The following is a 16,487-nucleotide window of genomic DNA, read 5'->3' as shown; positions in this document are numbered from 1 at the left end:
GTTACCTCCCTCGAGTGGTGACAATGTTGAATTTTACCTGAACTCTGTGCCCCTGGAAAACAGTGGAGGTAAAAGGAATTCTTCATACCCTTTTGTGTCCTGGGGAAGACAGCTCACTGCAAAACACCACCCTCCCATGTAGGACTGAGATAAGACTTAGGATGCTTTGCTTGTTTACCTAAGACAAGACGAGACAGAGACCTCCATATTCCCATTCTTTGTCACATAAGTGATTAGCTGAACTGCTTGTCCTATAAGCACAACCCAAGGACTGTTAGGCTTTATGGCTCGGCTAGTGAAAGGGAAGCCATTTTTCTTCCAGTCTGTTTTTGGCTTATTCTGTCTTGAAAGTTTATAATTAACCTGCTGCTTGCTTACACAGCTTCTAGGCACAAGATTAGAAAGTGATTTTGAGGAAAACCAGATCAAGAGTCCAGAATAGGCCAACCTCACACTGCTGGTAACAAGATCCACCAGACACCTGTTGTTTGCTGCTGACCATCACAAAGCTTGTTTTCTGCCATGAGTTCCTGTACCCCTTCCCTTTATAAGTTGCGCAGTAGCAGAGGAGTTGAGATGGTCTTTGAGACGATAATCGGCCATCTCCTCGGACTGCCCGCACTTGAATAAACCACTTTACCAACACTGGCCTCTCCTCTTGTGTTTGATTCTGCGGTGGCAGCTGAACCTGAGTTTGGCAATAGTCTCGCTAATCCATTGTTACAAAATGTTTGTTAACCAAACTTTGGTTAAGATTTTCTCCTTCCTCCAGGCCCCTGAACTTTGGCCCACCCTTAGCCTGAGCCAGCAGACAGCCCCCCCTGAGAACAGGCCTGGGGTAAGATACTCTCTGACCTACTATCCATCATGCCACCCTTCATCCCGCTTCCTGGTTCTTTGCAGCCTGTTTTCCCTAAAGAGAAAAGCTTTTTTTGTCTAACCCTATGGCCACAGCATTCTCTCTGTTGCGATAGTCCCTTTCTCCCTTTGCAATAATCCTTTCAAATAAAAGTCTCTTTACTAAATCTGAATTTGGTTTTTTGACAATGGATGGGCTGTTACTATTCAGAGACTACAGCAAAGTGAACACCAGACCCCAGCTTGCCTAGACAGGCCCCACAGTAAGGGCCAAAGGAGATTCGAACCCAGGACCCCCTGAATCCAGAAGCCCTTTCCCACAATGAGCAGGAATGGGGCTCTGTCTGCTGGCAGTGTACATGGAGTGCTGCCAGCTAGGCAGAGACAAACAACCCTTTTGCCAGCTTGTTTTTGTTTTCAAAACTGGCTTGTTGTGATGGATTACAGGCACAGATGAAATGTTTTCTTAAAAGAAAAGAACCACAACTTTTCACCGCGGGGTTTCACTTCCTGTCATCTCTTTGCCAACCTCCTCTCCCCCATTCCTGGCAGCCTTGGAATTGGCCATTAAGCTGACAGACCCATTTGAGTGCTGCAAAAGGCACTGAAGAAAAAGAGGCATCATTTATGCCCATATTTGTGATTTTTCTCCATTTGATCAGATGCCTGTAATTTAAATATACCCAAGTGTGCTGGGAACATTTGTGGCTTAATTATCAAATTTATTTCAAATATATACATACAAACAAAACTCCAAACTTGAAAACAACATTTAGCTTGGCCATGAAAGAGACGTTTAATTTACTTCAATTGCTTAGAGCTAGATGAGAAAACCTCCCACATCCTGGCTCTTCTACGGATCCCACCTGGATCTTCCTGGCGGAGGGCTGCTTGCTTAAGTATTCTGTGCTTTCACGTCACTTCGGCGTGACCCTTACTGCCTCAGCAAGGAGCATGTGTGTCTGAAATGACCTTGTGGGGAGACTGGGAGCAAAATACAAGATGTTTTATTAAGTGGGTTCCTTTGGGGGTGCAAGCAAGACGCCCCTGACACAAAGTCAGGCTGACTGGGATATGTACTATCTCTCTGAGCCTCAGTGTTCTCCTCTGTGAAATGGGTATGATAATCTACCTCCCAAGGGGGTAGTGAGGATTAGATAAGGCAACTGAACATCTCAAGCTATCCTCCCTGTTCTCCTCTCTGTCCCAGAAGCCATTTGTTCTAATCTGCCGTTCACCTGCTGGTAATGGCACAGGTCACCCTTCTGTGGTACTGTGTCCAAGGACCCCTGCAGACAGTGTGGGACTTCTTTAAAATACAGGTTCTTGGATCCCTCCTCTGGAGATTTCAATACCATAATTCTGGAGTCAGATCTGGGATTCTGCATTTCATGAGCTTTCCAGAGCACTCAGAGGTAGATGACAGCCACAGTCTGAGAAATGCAGCCATGGGGCTTACAGACGCCTGGAGAGGTGGAGTTAGGGGTGGTAGAGGGTTCTGGAAGCTGTATAAAGCTGACCTGAGGGTCAGGCCCAGAGCCTCACAGCCAGGGCTGAGTCCTCCCTCCTGCTGTTGCAAGACCCTTCTCCTTCAGTACTTCCTCGTGCTCTCACACAGATGGCCTGGCCTTGGCCAGCCTAACGCTCCTGGTCAAGACAGATTCAAGCTTCAGCTCCCTTGTAGACTAAACGCTACAACTCTCCCTCCAGTGCGCCCTGGGAGATATTCTTTGAAACCCTTCAAAGACAAAGGATCTTGCTTGATTATACACCGCTCCTGCCCCATGCATAATAGGACCTGTCACTCTTTGCTCATTCATCCAACAAATATTTGTCAAACGTGGTGCTTGGTGTGCTTGGTGATTATTAAGTGACCAAATAAGGTGAATGTTTTCCTTTTTCTCATTTATTGATTCATTTGTGCTGCAAATATTTATTGAGCGTAATTCCATGCCAGGCATTGGGTTGTTTAGATCAGTTATCTAGTACCACAAATAATACCGCGTGGCAAACCATTCCCAAACTCAACAGTTTAAAACAAACACTCTCCCGATCAGCTGGGTGAGTTGCTCGTCTGGGCCGGGCTCGGCTGATCTTGGTGGGACTTGCTCGTGTGCAGGTGGCCTCATGCAGACGTCTCGTGGTCAGCTAGTTGTTGGCTTGGGCAGTGAGCCCACTGGACTACCCGTCAGTTGTCAGCCAGCAGGCTAGCCTGGGCTTGTTCACATGACAGTGGCAGGATTCCAAGAGGGGGCCCAGGAGCTGCAAACCTCTTAACCTATAAGCAGCACAGATCACTTCTATTGGCTAAATGAAGGCATATTCTATTGGCCTAAGTAAGTCACAAGGCAAGTCAGATTCAAAAGGTCAGGAAAGAGAATCCACTTTTGATAGGAAGGACTCTAAGTCACCCTGCAAGGGGCTTGGATGTAGGGAGGGTGCAGACAAATTCCTGCCCACATTCTAGTGCTGGAAACAGGACATTAGAAAGATATGTGTGTGTGTGTGTGTGTGTGTGTGTGTGTGTGTGTGTGTGTGTGTGTCTGTATGTGTATAATGTTATAAATGAAGTGGAAAAGGAGAACAGTGGTGCCCTATTTGTGTGAGGTGGGGGCTCCTGTTTTGCTTGGGATGCTCAAACCCTCTCCGATAAGTGACACGTGAAAGTGAGAGGCAGTCATGCTGTCATGGCAGGAAGAGAGTTCCAGGTGGAGGGAACAGCAGCGTGCTGGGCATTTGAAGGAGGGGCATGGAGGCTCCGGTGGTTGGAGTGGGAGAAGCAGGGTTGGGGAGGGGGAGTCGACAAGGCCAGAGAGGTAATGGGACGAATTGTGTAGGGCTTTGCTGGCTGTCGTTAGTACTTTGGCTGTGGGTAAAGTGGGGAACCCCTGGGGAGTCAAACAGCTGGGGCTCCCTGGGCATTTCTAGTTCTATGTGGTCTCTCCCCATGGTCTGTTGGACAGGAAGGCTTCAGGGAGCTGGACTTCTGCATGTGAGCTCAGGGTGCCCACGGTGTGCACCCCAAGACAGAGTGTATCACGCAGAGGCCATCTGACTTTTTTTAAAAACTGAAGAAATTTATTTTAGAATAGTTTTAGATTTACAGAACAATTGCAAAGATGATACAGGGAGTTCCCATATACCCTGCACCCAGCTTCCCCATTATTAATGCTGTATGTAGTATAGTATATCTGTCGCAATCAATGAACCAATATTGATACGTTTTTATAACTAAAGCCCATACTTTATTCAGATTTCCTTAGTGTTTACTTAATGTCCTGTTTCAGTTCCAGCATAGCACATTACATTTGTTCGTCACGTCTCCTTAGGCTTCTCTTGGCTGTGACAGTTTCTCATACTGTCCTTGTTTCTCATAACCTTGACAGTATTAGTGCAGTATTCCATAGAATGTCCCACAATTGGATTTTTCTGATGTTTTCCTAATGATGGGGCTGGGGTTATGGGTTTTTGGGTGAAGTGCCCTTCTCGCCACATCATATGGAGGGTACATGCTATCAGCATGACTTGCTGCTGTTGATGACAGTCTCTATCACTTGGCAGAGGTAGTGTTTGTTAGGTAGAGTTTGTTTTCTATACTGTACCCTTTGGGAGGAAGTCACTATGCGCAGCCACACTTAAGGTGTGGACAGTCATGCTCCACTTCCTGGAGCACAGAGTATCTAACAATATCTAAGAGAATTTGGAATTCTCTGCACGGTGATTTCTCCATTCTCCCCCATTTATTTACTTATGTAATCATTTATTAATATCAGTATGGACTCATAGTTATTTATTTTATACTCTAGGTTACAATCCAATACTACATTTCATTTTGTTGCTTGAATTGTTCCAGCTTTGGCTATTGGGAGCTCTTTCAGGTTGGCTCCTGTGTGTGTGTGTGTGTGTGTGTGTGTGTGTGTGTGTGTGTGTTGATTTCCTCTTTGATGCTATGATATGTTCCAGGCTCATTGTGTATATTTCCTCTCCCAGTCCTAGAATCAGTCATTTCTCCAAGAAGGCTAGTTTCTTTTATTGGAGAATGGTTGTAGAAACCAAGATCTGGGTGCTAGCTGTGCTCATTGCTACTGGGGTGATATCACCTTTAAAACATAGCCTTGTACATTGTGGAGTTCTCTTCTGTCATAATCATAGGCCCACTCAGAAGCGAGGGGAGAGAACACAGGAACCTCTTGGTGGAGGTTTGTCATTGCCACACTGTAAGAGCTTGTGAGATGGGATATGTTGGTGTCATCATCTTTGGAAAATACCATCTGTCTTACCAGTGATGTTTTCGTCCACTCAAGAATTCTCATTTTACCTAACACATCTTTCATCCTTGTCTGGTTTCTGTTTGCTTCAGAGACATTATATCCATGGGTTAATTTTTCCTGAAGATGGTTTTAGTTGATACAGGGATACACATTAAATATCATTGAGTCGCATTGGGAGAAAGTCATTTCCTTTTCAATTCCCTCCTAATACCTTTGTTGGAGTCAAGGAGAAAGTCTCACCTTGTAGCCACAAATGTTTTTTGTTTTTTGCTTTTGTTTTTGAGACAGAGTCCCACTCTGTTACCCAGGCTAAAGTGCAGTGGCATCATTGTAGTTCACTGCAGCCTCAGACTCCTGATCCTGCCTCAGCCTCCTGAGTAGCTGGGACTACAGGTGAGCACACCATGCCTGGCTAATTTTTTAAATTTTTTTGTAGAGATGAGGTATCACTATGTTGCCCAGGCTGGTCTCGAACTCCTGGCCTCAAGCAATCTTCCTGCCTCAGCCTCTCAAAGTGCTGGGATTACAGGCATGAGCCACTGTGCCCAGCTTTACAAATGTCTTTAACATGTTTATAACTCTTGCTAATTTCTCTTTTAATGTTCTGGCTCAGAGCAGTCTTAGAGCACAGCATTCTAGGTAGAATTTAATGACATTGTTTTATTCAATTTTGCAGTTACCCCCTGCAGCAGAGGCACTTGCCTCTTTTCAGGATGCATGTGCACCCGCATCTTCCAGTCCCCTTTCAGTTAGGCAGGGCCATGTGACAACTACTCTGGGCCCAAGGGCTCTTGGTGGAAGATTTAAAAGTCACTGAGAAACCCTCCAGCTCTCTCATCTCCTGTTCAGGGACCAAGTGTTCTAAGATGACATCGCCTCCCTCTACAAGTCTCTGATTGACTGAGCAAAGCAGAGCCTTCCACCAACCCACACGGGATATGCAACATTTGTGTCAAGCCTTTGAACTCTTGGGATCCAGTGTTATTGCTGCATTGCCCAGCCTTTCCTGATTAATAATACATCTTTTAAATAGGGCAAGTGATACCGGATTTTCATTTACATAATGATGCAAAATTTACCAAAAAAAAAAAAAAAAGAGAGAGAGAGAGAGAAAGAATCGGTTCAAAGAAAAATATTAGGTGCATAATTTGCTAGGCGATACTCAGACATGGTGAACATCCTGGGGACAAAGATTCAAATGATTGACCAGGGACAGAATGACCAGCATTTTTGGAAAATCCTGCCACTGTGTTCTCATCTTGCTCTCTGCATGGGCACTCTGGCCTTTATGGGCATTAGCCAGAAAATAAATCTGTTAATTACCATTTGTTCACTCCATGTCGTATGGCTTAAACAACCACCACCAAAATCTCTTCATTAATGCTGATCGGTCAGAGATGACATTAAAAGATCTGAATTTTCCATTTGATTTTAAAGCCAAATAGCTTGCCTTTGCTTGCAGTGTTCCCCAAACGCTAATCAAGGGCATGAGCGTGGTGAGAAGGAGCTTTCTAAGTCTTTCTGTTCATGGGGTGCTATTTAAAGGCAGAAGCAAATGATAACTGACTCAAAATGAGAGGCCACCCAAACGAGACAGCCAAGAGGGAAAGGATGGAGTGTCGTTCCAATCCAACGCACCTACAGCCGGGCATGTGCCGATTAGCGAGTAATTGGGTCTTGGCACAGTGATTTGCATGTTGGAAACTGCTAAAATATTCATGTACTTGACTGTGTCTCTTCCAATTAGATGTAATAAATGCAGATTTGGGTGGCCATATGTTTTATTTTGATGTAATGGTTTTAACCTTTATGGAGTGTGTGTGTGTGTGTGTGTGTGTGTGTGTACGCACAGTTCTCTAAGACTGGCCTGATTTGAGGTAAGCTGGTATTTTAAGATGCAATTTGATTAACTTATTATTAGAGACTCCTTGGGATTGAAAGAACAGGCAGCATTAACTTTCTATTTTGACTTCTAATGCTTTTAGTTGTTCTTCCCTTCCTTCCTCTCCTTTCACTTTCTCCCCTCCCTCCTTCCCTACCTTCCCTCCCTCTCTCCCTCCCTCCATTCCTGTCTGGAGCAAGTAGATTAATCTCTCTGAGCCTCAGTTTCCTCATCTGTAAAATAAGGATAATGATACCTACTTTACAAGAATTCGTAGGTGAAGAAGGAGTAAAGAAAGTGCATACGAGGCATTTAGCACCATATTCAGCACATAATAAATGCTCAATAAACAGAGGCATGCTTTCAGCAGGTTACTTAACCTTTCTGAGCTGTAATTTCTCCATCTAAAAAACTGGCTCATGCCATTCCTTTCACCAGATTGTTGTGATGTCTGAAGAAGATAATCCGATATTATTTTTCTCATGTGCTCAGTGAATGAATAATGAATGAATAAATGAATTCTGGAACTCGTGTTTTAGAGTAAAATCCCTACAGTAACAAACTACCCCAAAATTTCAGTGGCCTGATATGTTAAATTCATGTCTTCTTCCCATTGCATTCTGATGTAGATGGATGAGAGGGCTATGCGGTCATTCGCGGACCCACACTTTTTGCATCTGAGACTCTGTCCCCTGTGGTGGCCTCAGAGTCTTCTTCCTTCAGCCCATGGTTGGGGAAAGATTATGGCAGGTGTCACAGGGGGGCATTTTCTGGGCCAGGCCCGGCAGTGGGGACGTCTGTACTTGTTTCGTTGGCCTGTCAGTGTGTTCCTGACCACTGGGAAGGCTGGGAGATGCGGTCTAGCTGTGCGCCCAGGACAGCAAGGAGGACAAGCAGAACTTGACCCTGGATTTAGGTTTCTAGGAACCATAAAACAGGCAAAAACTTTGCCACCTGTTTCTCAGATTCACAAAACAATAACAAATGAGCCTGATTTGAGTCATAAACAGGTAGAAGAGGCAGGAAAGAAGTGGGTGCTGAACAGAGAGGGAGCCCTGCCTCTCTTCTGTGGAGCAAAGTGTGTCCCCACCCTTTCTGCCTCCCTTTGTCCTTGTCCGCTGCTCCTTCGGAATCCATCAACGAGCTCCGCCATTGTTTGTATAATTTCATTAAAATGCCACCAAGACACATGCTCTGCAGTGTGCCACTTCAGTCCTAAGTGGGGCATTTTTGCTAGATGGATCGATTTTTTAAATGACAGCATCTGTTTGCTTGTACACATTTATTTATAATTCTTCCCTTGGCAATTAGAGCGGGGGAATCGGTGAGCGGTAAGCAGCTGTTTGAATTAGCGGGGAAGGGAGGCGGTGATTTGATCTGTGAAGGAGCACCAAAGCCCTGGCCAGAAGCAATAAAAATGGAACAGATGCCCCCAAATACACAGTCTCTGGGAGGGACCTGTAAATCACATTCACTGCCAGCCCCGCAGAGACAGCAGATGAGCCGGGTGAGCCGCAGGCGCTCCTGAGAGCAGGTGGCTGTGCCTGGCCCTGCCTGGGATTCAGAGGGTTGGTGGGTGGGGGACTGGAGTAGCCGGGGGGAGTGGACTTGGCGGGTGGGACCCTCTGATGGGTCCCCAGTTCACTCAGGGAGAAATCCAGAGTCCCCACGCTGGTCCACAAGGCCCTACCAATGCGGCCACTGTTAGTCCTGCATCCTCCCTTCCCTGGGGCTCCGCTGCCTCTCCAGGTGTGCGCCAGCCGCTCTGAACGGGCCAGGTGCCGCCCTCCTCGGGGTCCCTGAGGCTCTGCTTGCCCTTCCCTGCTCCTGTCCCCACGGGGCTCACTTCCTCACCTCTTTCACATCCCTGCTCTGATGTCACTTCTCAGAACCGACAATTCAACCCCCAACTCTAGCATTCCCCTCCTGTCTCCATCCCTTTGTGCTGCTACAACAAAATGCCACCGGCTTGGCAATTCACAAATACTAGATCTCCATTTCTCACTGTTCTGCAGGCTGGGAAGCCCAAAATCGAGGCACGGGAAGATTCCGTGTCTGGCAAAGGCTTGCTTTCTGCTTCTCGCTGTGTCCTCACGTAGCAGGAGGGATGGAAGATCTAGGCAGCTCTCTGAAGCCTCTTTTGTAAGGGGCATAACGGTAGTCCCCCCTTATCCATGGCGGACACATGCCAAGACCCCTCGTGGATGCCTGAAACTGCGGATGGTACCAAGCCCTATATATACTGTTTTTTCCTATACATACATACTTGCGATAAAGTTTAATTAATAAACTAGGCACAGTAAGAGATTAACAACAACGAATAATAAAATAGAACAATTACAACAATATACTGTAATACAAATTATGTGAATGTTTATTTCTGGAATTTTCCATTTAATATTTTTGGACTGTGGTTGACCAAGGGTAACTGAAACCGTGGATAAGGTGGGCCTTCTGGAATCCTATTCACAACAATAATGGCCCTCATGACCCAACCCCCTTCCAAGGCCATCACCTTGGTGCTTAGATGTCAACATATGAATTTTGGAGGAACACATACCTTCAAACCCTGGCACCTCCTCTCTTCCTTTCTTTTATTTTTCTCCCTGGCACCTACAACCTTTCTAACAAAACATAAACATTTTTAAATATGTATTTTCTTTCTGTTCCATAGAAGCTTCATGATGACAGGGACCTCATCTGTCTTGCTCACTGCTGAACTGTCCTTGGCCCATAGTAGGTGCTCAGTAATTGTGTGCTGAATCAATGCATGGATTTTTAATTTGGGGGAACACATCGCCCCTGTCTACTCTCCGTGTATGCAACTTGGGGGGACACAGAAAGCCCAGGTCACTTAGGGTGGCTCCCTGGAGACACTGACCCTGTATCCCCAGTATCAATAGCTCCCCAGGACCTATCCCAGTGCCTGGCACACAGTAGGTATTCAGTTAGTATTTGTCAAATAAAGAGATGACTGAATGGCGCAAGCTGACACTCAACAGTGTTCAAGGCACAAACAAGGAGTCATTCCTGAATCCATCTTTTCCACGTCCCACATCAGCGGGTCTAACCAGCCGCAGCTCCAAAGTAAGCCTTGCATCCAAGCAGAGGTCTCTGGTTCCTGCTTTAGTGCCCTGGTCTGAACCAACATCACTTCCCATGAGGACAATCCAACAGCTCCTAACTGGGTCCCAGCCTCCACCCTGGCGCCCCCTACAGTTTGTTCTCCACTCTGCAGCCAGAGTGATCTAAAACCATTCATCAGTTCATGCCATTTGCAGCCTTCCCACCCTCCATATGGCACTTATACCAAAATCGAAACCCCCTATCATGCTGGCTGCCACCTGCCTCACCTGCTGGCCCTCTCCCTTCTCTCACTGTGCCTCCTTGTTCCCTTCTAACATACCGCAGGGCCTTTGCACTTGCTTTTCTCACGTCCTGGAATGCCTTCTCCCTGGTTGGTTGCATGGCTGACTCCTTCATCCTTTAGGTTCCAGTTCAAATGTCACGTCCTCAGAGAGGCCTTCTCTGATCACCCTGTCTAACCCGGTAACCCAGTTCTTCCTCCATCTCCCACCCCCACAGAGAGCTGTAGGGTTTGGAGGAATGGCCTGGATCCCATTTGGGTCCCGTGACCCAACGCCCCTCTGCTCCATCCGCCTCCCCTGCCTCCTCCCCTGCCTCCTCCCGTCTGCTTTCGTGCACAAAGCTGCATAATATTTTGATACATTACTTTATCTTTTTGGTGGATCCTCCTTCCTCTGGTTCCTCCTTTTCCTTCTCATCAAAGCAGGCAGCTGTTGCCACAGGGGAGGGACATAGCAGAAGGGGAGGAAGGAATAGCCCATACATCTTGCCGGCTTTCCTTCTCTTTGAGGGGAACTTGGAGAGTTCTCAGAAGAACTAAGAGGCTGCAGGGGAAAGATTCCAGGCATCACAAATGGTCTTGGAGCCACAGTGGGGAGAACAGACTCCCCTCCCCAAATTGCAGAGAGATTTCCCGAGGCTGAGGGAGGCAGAGGACAGAGGGAGCGATGGGGACCTGAGCTGCAGGCCCTGGGGCTCTGCTTCCTGGCACCTCCCTGGGGAGGAGGCAAGACCCCGGAGAAGAGGCTGCCTCAAGGCCAGAGACCCTAACTCATCGCCCCTTGAGCCGAATCCTGCCCCCCACCCTTGCCTCCTCTCCCGGACAGAGGGACCAACAGTCACAGCTGGCACTTCCACAGGGTTCATGACGTGCCATGCGCTGTCCCAAGTACTTTGCGTGATTCACTCGTTTCGTCCCCACTGTGTGCACGTGATCCACATCAGCCCATTTTGCAGGTGAGGAAAGTGGATCCACTCCACCATCCGACCAGCAGGCTGGGGAAGAGAGGGAGGTTTTGATGGGTGGGGTCTGCAGTGATGACATCACTTCCGCTCACTTCCCCTGGCCGGAACTCGGTCACATGATCCCACTGTGAGGGATCCCACTGCAAGGGAGGTCAGGAGGTGTGGTCTATCTAGGCACCCAGGGGAAACTGGAAGTGAGATTTGCTGATCACCTGGTGGCCTCTGGCCTCTCTCTGTTCATTACTGTCATTTAAACTGCAGAAGGAGCAGTTCTAACACCGTCGCTAAGCTGCTGAGCTGGCATTCAATCCCAGGCCTCCTGACTCCTAGGCGTGATCTTTCCTGGCCTCCCATGGAAGAAGGAAAGAAAGAACAGGATGGAAAAGCCTAAGAACATAACGTGAATATTGACAGTCGGGCTCCCATGATCCAGGACTGGGGAGCTATGTTATAGGTGACAGTGAGCAGAGACTGGCCCCAGAGCCTGAAGGTGGATTTTTTTTGTTGTTTTGTTTTGTTTTTCTAAGGCAGAGTCTCACTCTGTTGCCCAGGCTAGAGTGCCATGGCGTCACCCTATCTCACAGCAACCTCAAACTCCTAGGCTCAAGCGATCCTCCTGCCTCAGCCTCCCGAGTAGCTGGGACTACAGGCGTGTGCCACCATACCTGGCTAATTTTTTCTATTTTTAGTTGCCTGGCTAATTTTTTTCTATTTTTTAGTAGAGATGGGGTCTCACTCTTGCTCAGGCTGGTCTCCTGACCTCAAGCGATCCTCCGGCCTCGGCCTCCCAAGAGTGCTAGGATTACAGGCGTGAGCCACCTCGCCCAGCCTAAAGGTGGGTTTTAAATACCCTTGTGCCACTTTTGGTTGTATGACCTTGGGCAAATCACTTCTTTCTGAGCCTTGGCTTATGGTAATACAAAGATGATGAGACCTGTCTTGCCAGGTTATCGGTGAGGGTAAAATAAAATATTAATGCCACAGCCCAGCTGAGCAGGCATACGATATGTGAAAGTTTGATTAGAATTAAAATCTAAGTCTGGGGTTTTCATCCATGACTGCACATTTGAACCACCTGGGAAGCTTTGAAAACGACCAATGTCAGGTCCCCCATCCTAATAGGGGTAAGGTCATTCTTATGGGGTAAGGTCAGAGCACAAATATTTTCTAAAAATCTCCCAGGTCATTTTAATATGCAGCCAGGCTTGACAGCCACCAGTCTATGACATTGACTTTCAATCAGAATGAACCAATTAATATCTCCTTCTTACTTAAGGCATGAAGGGGTCCAGGGTCTCTAATTTGGGGGAGGGTTTTAGGGTTGGGCTGGGGCTGAGGTTGGCCTCGAGCCACTTACTGGGTCACCTTCCACCCCCGCCCCCAATGTCAGGAACTGAGCAGGGCAGAAGAGAAGTGTTCCATCCATCACACTAAATGTGGGCGGGTGGGTGGGTCGCTCTGCAGCAGGAGAACCCCAGTGCCTCCGGTGGAATGAAGCCCCACTCTTCATCAGCCCGCCCAGCCCTGGCTTTTTATCTCCCATCTGCTCTGCCGAGAGTGGCAGGTCCTGAAGCTTACAAATTGCCCCAGCCTGTACTTTCATGTGGAACAGTGAAGCGTCATAATTTCTGGGCTGTTATCGGGTGGAACAACTTTCTGCCAGCTAGGGTGACGTGCAGCACTTGGCATTTGAACAGGTCGCTTTGCAGGACCAGCAAGAGACAGTAACTGCCACTTTGGGGCTATTCCTTGCAGAGAGAGAAGAAAAGCTCCAGGCTCGTGACTTCGGTTATTCATTTAGTGTTTCGCTCTGAATGGGAGGAGAGGCTGGGGTGTGTGGCAGCAGGGTGGGGCAGAGGGTTATTATTATTTTTTTAATAGAACATTTACTACGTACCAGGCACAGTTCTAAGTGCTTTTCAAATTTTAACTTCATTAAATCCCTATCACAACCCTATGAGGTTGGTACTATTATTATCTTCATTTTACAGACAGGGAAACTGAGGCAAGTAAGTAAATTACTCAAGAGCCCACAGCTGGTGAGTGGCAGAGCTGGGATTCAGATCCAGGTGGTCTGGATTCAGGGTCACTGCCCTGCGCCTAGGAGCAGTGGTCTCCAACCTTTTTGGCACCAGGGACCAGTTTCTGTGGAAAGACAATTTTTCCATGGCATGGGGGTGGTGGTGGAGCTCAGGCAGTGACACGAGTGATGGGGAGTGGCTGTGAATGCAGATGACGCTTCAGTCACTCGCCACTGCTTATATCTTGCTGTGTAACCCGGTTCCTAAGTTTCATGGAAGACATTTTTTTCCATGGATAGGGAGTGGCGGGGGGCTGGAGTTCAGGCAGTGATGTGTCCTGATTTCCTAACAGGCCACAGACTGGTAATGGTCTGTGGCCTGGGGGTTGGGGACCATAGCCTAGGGGGACCAATAACCCCCCACCCCACTCTTGCAGGTTGGGGAAAGAACATAAGTGGAGGTCCACATACCCACCGTATGTCCAATATTTACAAGTTATAAATCAAGCTAACAACACATTAAATGAAATATATTCTGTCTTCCTGCCCTGGGAGATGTCTCTTCATAGTGACCTGGAAGGCCAGGTTTGCATGGGGACCCCTCTGACTCCCTGGGGTTCCGTGCTGGAACGTGGGAGCCGGGGGAGAGCTGGGCAGCATCTTCCAAGGTGTGGGGCCCTCTTGCCTGGATTTGGGAGCTGTACTGGGTGAGGGAGCGAGATAGATCAGAATGGCTCTTAGGTTCGTGGCTTGAGCAGGTTTTAGCGTAAACTCATGGTCCTTTGCATAGCTCTTTTTTTTTATAAGGCCTTCCCTCCCTCAAAGGCCAAGTTACTTGCCCCTATTGTCTTCTCCCCCAACACTCTGCTGGCAGAGGCTAATTGTAGACTGACTCTGTGACCTCAGCCCATCTCTAGGCCTCCTCAAGCCTCAGTGTGCTCAGCTGTATGTTGGGGCCACTAATACCCTCTTCCTTCCTACCTCTCAGTAAGTGGGACAATGTACATAGAGTATGCATGGCAGGGACACTGCCACATTCACCAAAATCCCCTTCCTTTTCCTCCTGGGCACATATCTACATTTTCCAGCCCCCTTGCTGTTAAGTGTAGCAATGTGACCGAGTTCTGGCCAGTGGGATGCAGCCATGAGTAATGCCATTGCTTCCAAACCTGACCTACTAAAACCTTCCCATGAGATCCTTCCTCCTCTTCCCCGCCTGCTGGCGGAATGTGAGGCTCCAGCAGAGCGCTCTGACATCCTGACAGGGATTGTCACACTGTGGCCCATGAGCTAGATCCTGCCTGCAGCCTGATTTTGTCAGTTTAATTGGAACACAGCCGCACCTATTCATTTATGGATTGCCTGGGGTGCATTTATGCTATAGGGGCAGAATTAAGTAACTGTGATGGAGACCTTATGACCTACAAAGTCAAAAATATGTACTACCTGACCCTTTATAGAAAAGTTTGCTGATGCTTGCTCTAGAGGATGGGAGAGGCCTGGCTCCTGAGTAACAGCATAGAGGGCTCGACAGGATGGCCTCCAGGAATCTCCATGTTTGGTTCTTCATGAGCAAGAAATAAGTGTTTATTGTGTAAACCTCTGATTTTTTTTGTGGCTTGCTTGTTACAGCAGCTAGCATTACTTATACTGACTAATACAATGCCTGGCACATAGTAAGCAAACACATGATAGCTTCCCCTGTCATCTCTATTTTTATACTCTCCGTATGCCATTGTAATTGGAATAGCTCAGAAAAGTGAGTCAGGCTTGCTTTAGCTTTCTCTTACCTTCAAGCCTTTGCATAAATGTTCCCTCTGCCAAGAAGATTCTTTCCCTGTTTCTTTACCTTGCTGTCTCCTGCTAATCTTTCAGGCCTTAGGGTAGCCAACAGTGCTTCCAGGCAAACTTCCCTTGCTTCTCTGGCCCCCAAGACTAAGTTAAGCACCTCTCTTATGTGCCCCTAAATAATCTTAGAGAAACAGTACAGTTGAGTGTTTAAAAGCTGAACCCAGGTTAGGCTGCTTTGCCTCGAGTCTCAGCCTGCCACTTATAAGCCGTGAGACTTTGGGCAAGTGGCTTAAGCTCCCTCTGCCTCAATTTCCTTATCTGTAAAATGCGAACAATAATGTTACCCATCTCATAGTGGTGTTGTGGGAATTAAGTGAATTAAAGTACAATTGACCCTTGAACCACACAGGTTTGAACTGCCCCTGGCCACTTATGCGTGGATTTTCTTCCACCTCTACCACCCCTGGGACAGCAAGACCAACCCTTCCTCTTCCTCCTCCGCCTCGGCCTACTCAACATGAAGACAACAAGGATGAAGACCTCTGTGATGATCCACTCCCACTTAATCAATAGTAAGTGAATATTCTCTTCCTTGTCATTTTCTTCATAACATTTTCTTTCTCTAGCTTACTTTATTGTAAGAACACAGTGTATAATACATATAACAAAATATGTGCTAATTGACTGTTTATGTTATCAGTAACCTAACATAACATCATGCTGCCATTCAGTGATCAGCCTCCTTCACCCCAGGCCACCAGTGTCAGTACCATCCCCCGTGCTTGTCATCACTATCGTCCCACCATCTCCACCACGCCCGCCTTCCTCGTGCCACCCTTGCCACCATCACCAACATGTCAGTTACCACCACTACAGCTCCGCACAAGTCACCAACATTTTATGAGCCTCTCCTGCATTTGAGGCTCGTGTTAAATGCGGAAGATGTACACGTGCTTACGAAAGGGGCTGTGATTTATGTTCTCCATCATCGCCATCATCGGTGATTAGTGTACCCTCATTAAAGCCATATTTGTCACTATTCCCTGCCTAAGCAGTCACTTCTAGCAGAGGAGCATCCTGTGAAATCTGTGAGTTCCTCCCATCTCCAGACACGCCCCAGAACCCTTCTGTTCCTCCTTCTCCGGCTGAATCCAACCCGCTGCTTCCGTGCTGGCTTTGCCTGGGGGTAACCAGGGAGAACACTGTCCCCCTCTCCAGCCCTCTCCAGCCCTCTCTAGGCCTCTTCAGGCCTGTCTTTGACCAACTTGACACTGGGCTTTCCTGCTTCTCAGACCCAATATGCTGATGTAATTAGCATCATATGTGAGGTGGG

The sequence above is a fragment of the Lemur catta genome, chromosome 2 (genome assembly GCF_020740605.2).
Source record: "Lemur catta isolate mLemCat1 chromosome 2, mLemCat1.pri, whole genome shotgun sequence".
In the NCBI taxonomy this organism is placed as follows: domain Eukaryota; kingdom Metazoa; phylum Chordata; class Mammalia; order Primates; family Lemuridae; genus Lemur; species Lemur catta.
The sequence above is the reverse complement of the archived record's forward strand: the minus strand, read 5'-3'. Positions refer to the sequence as shown.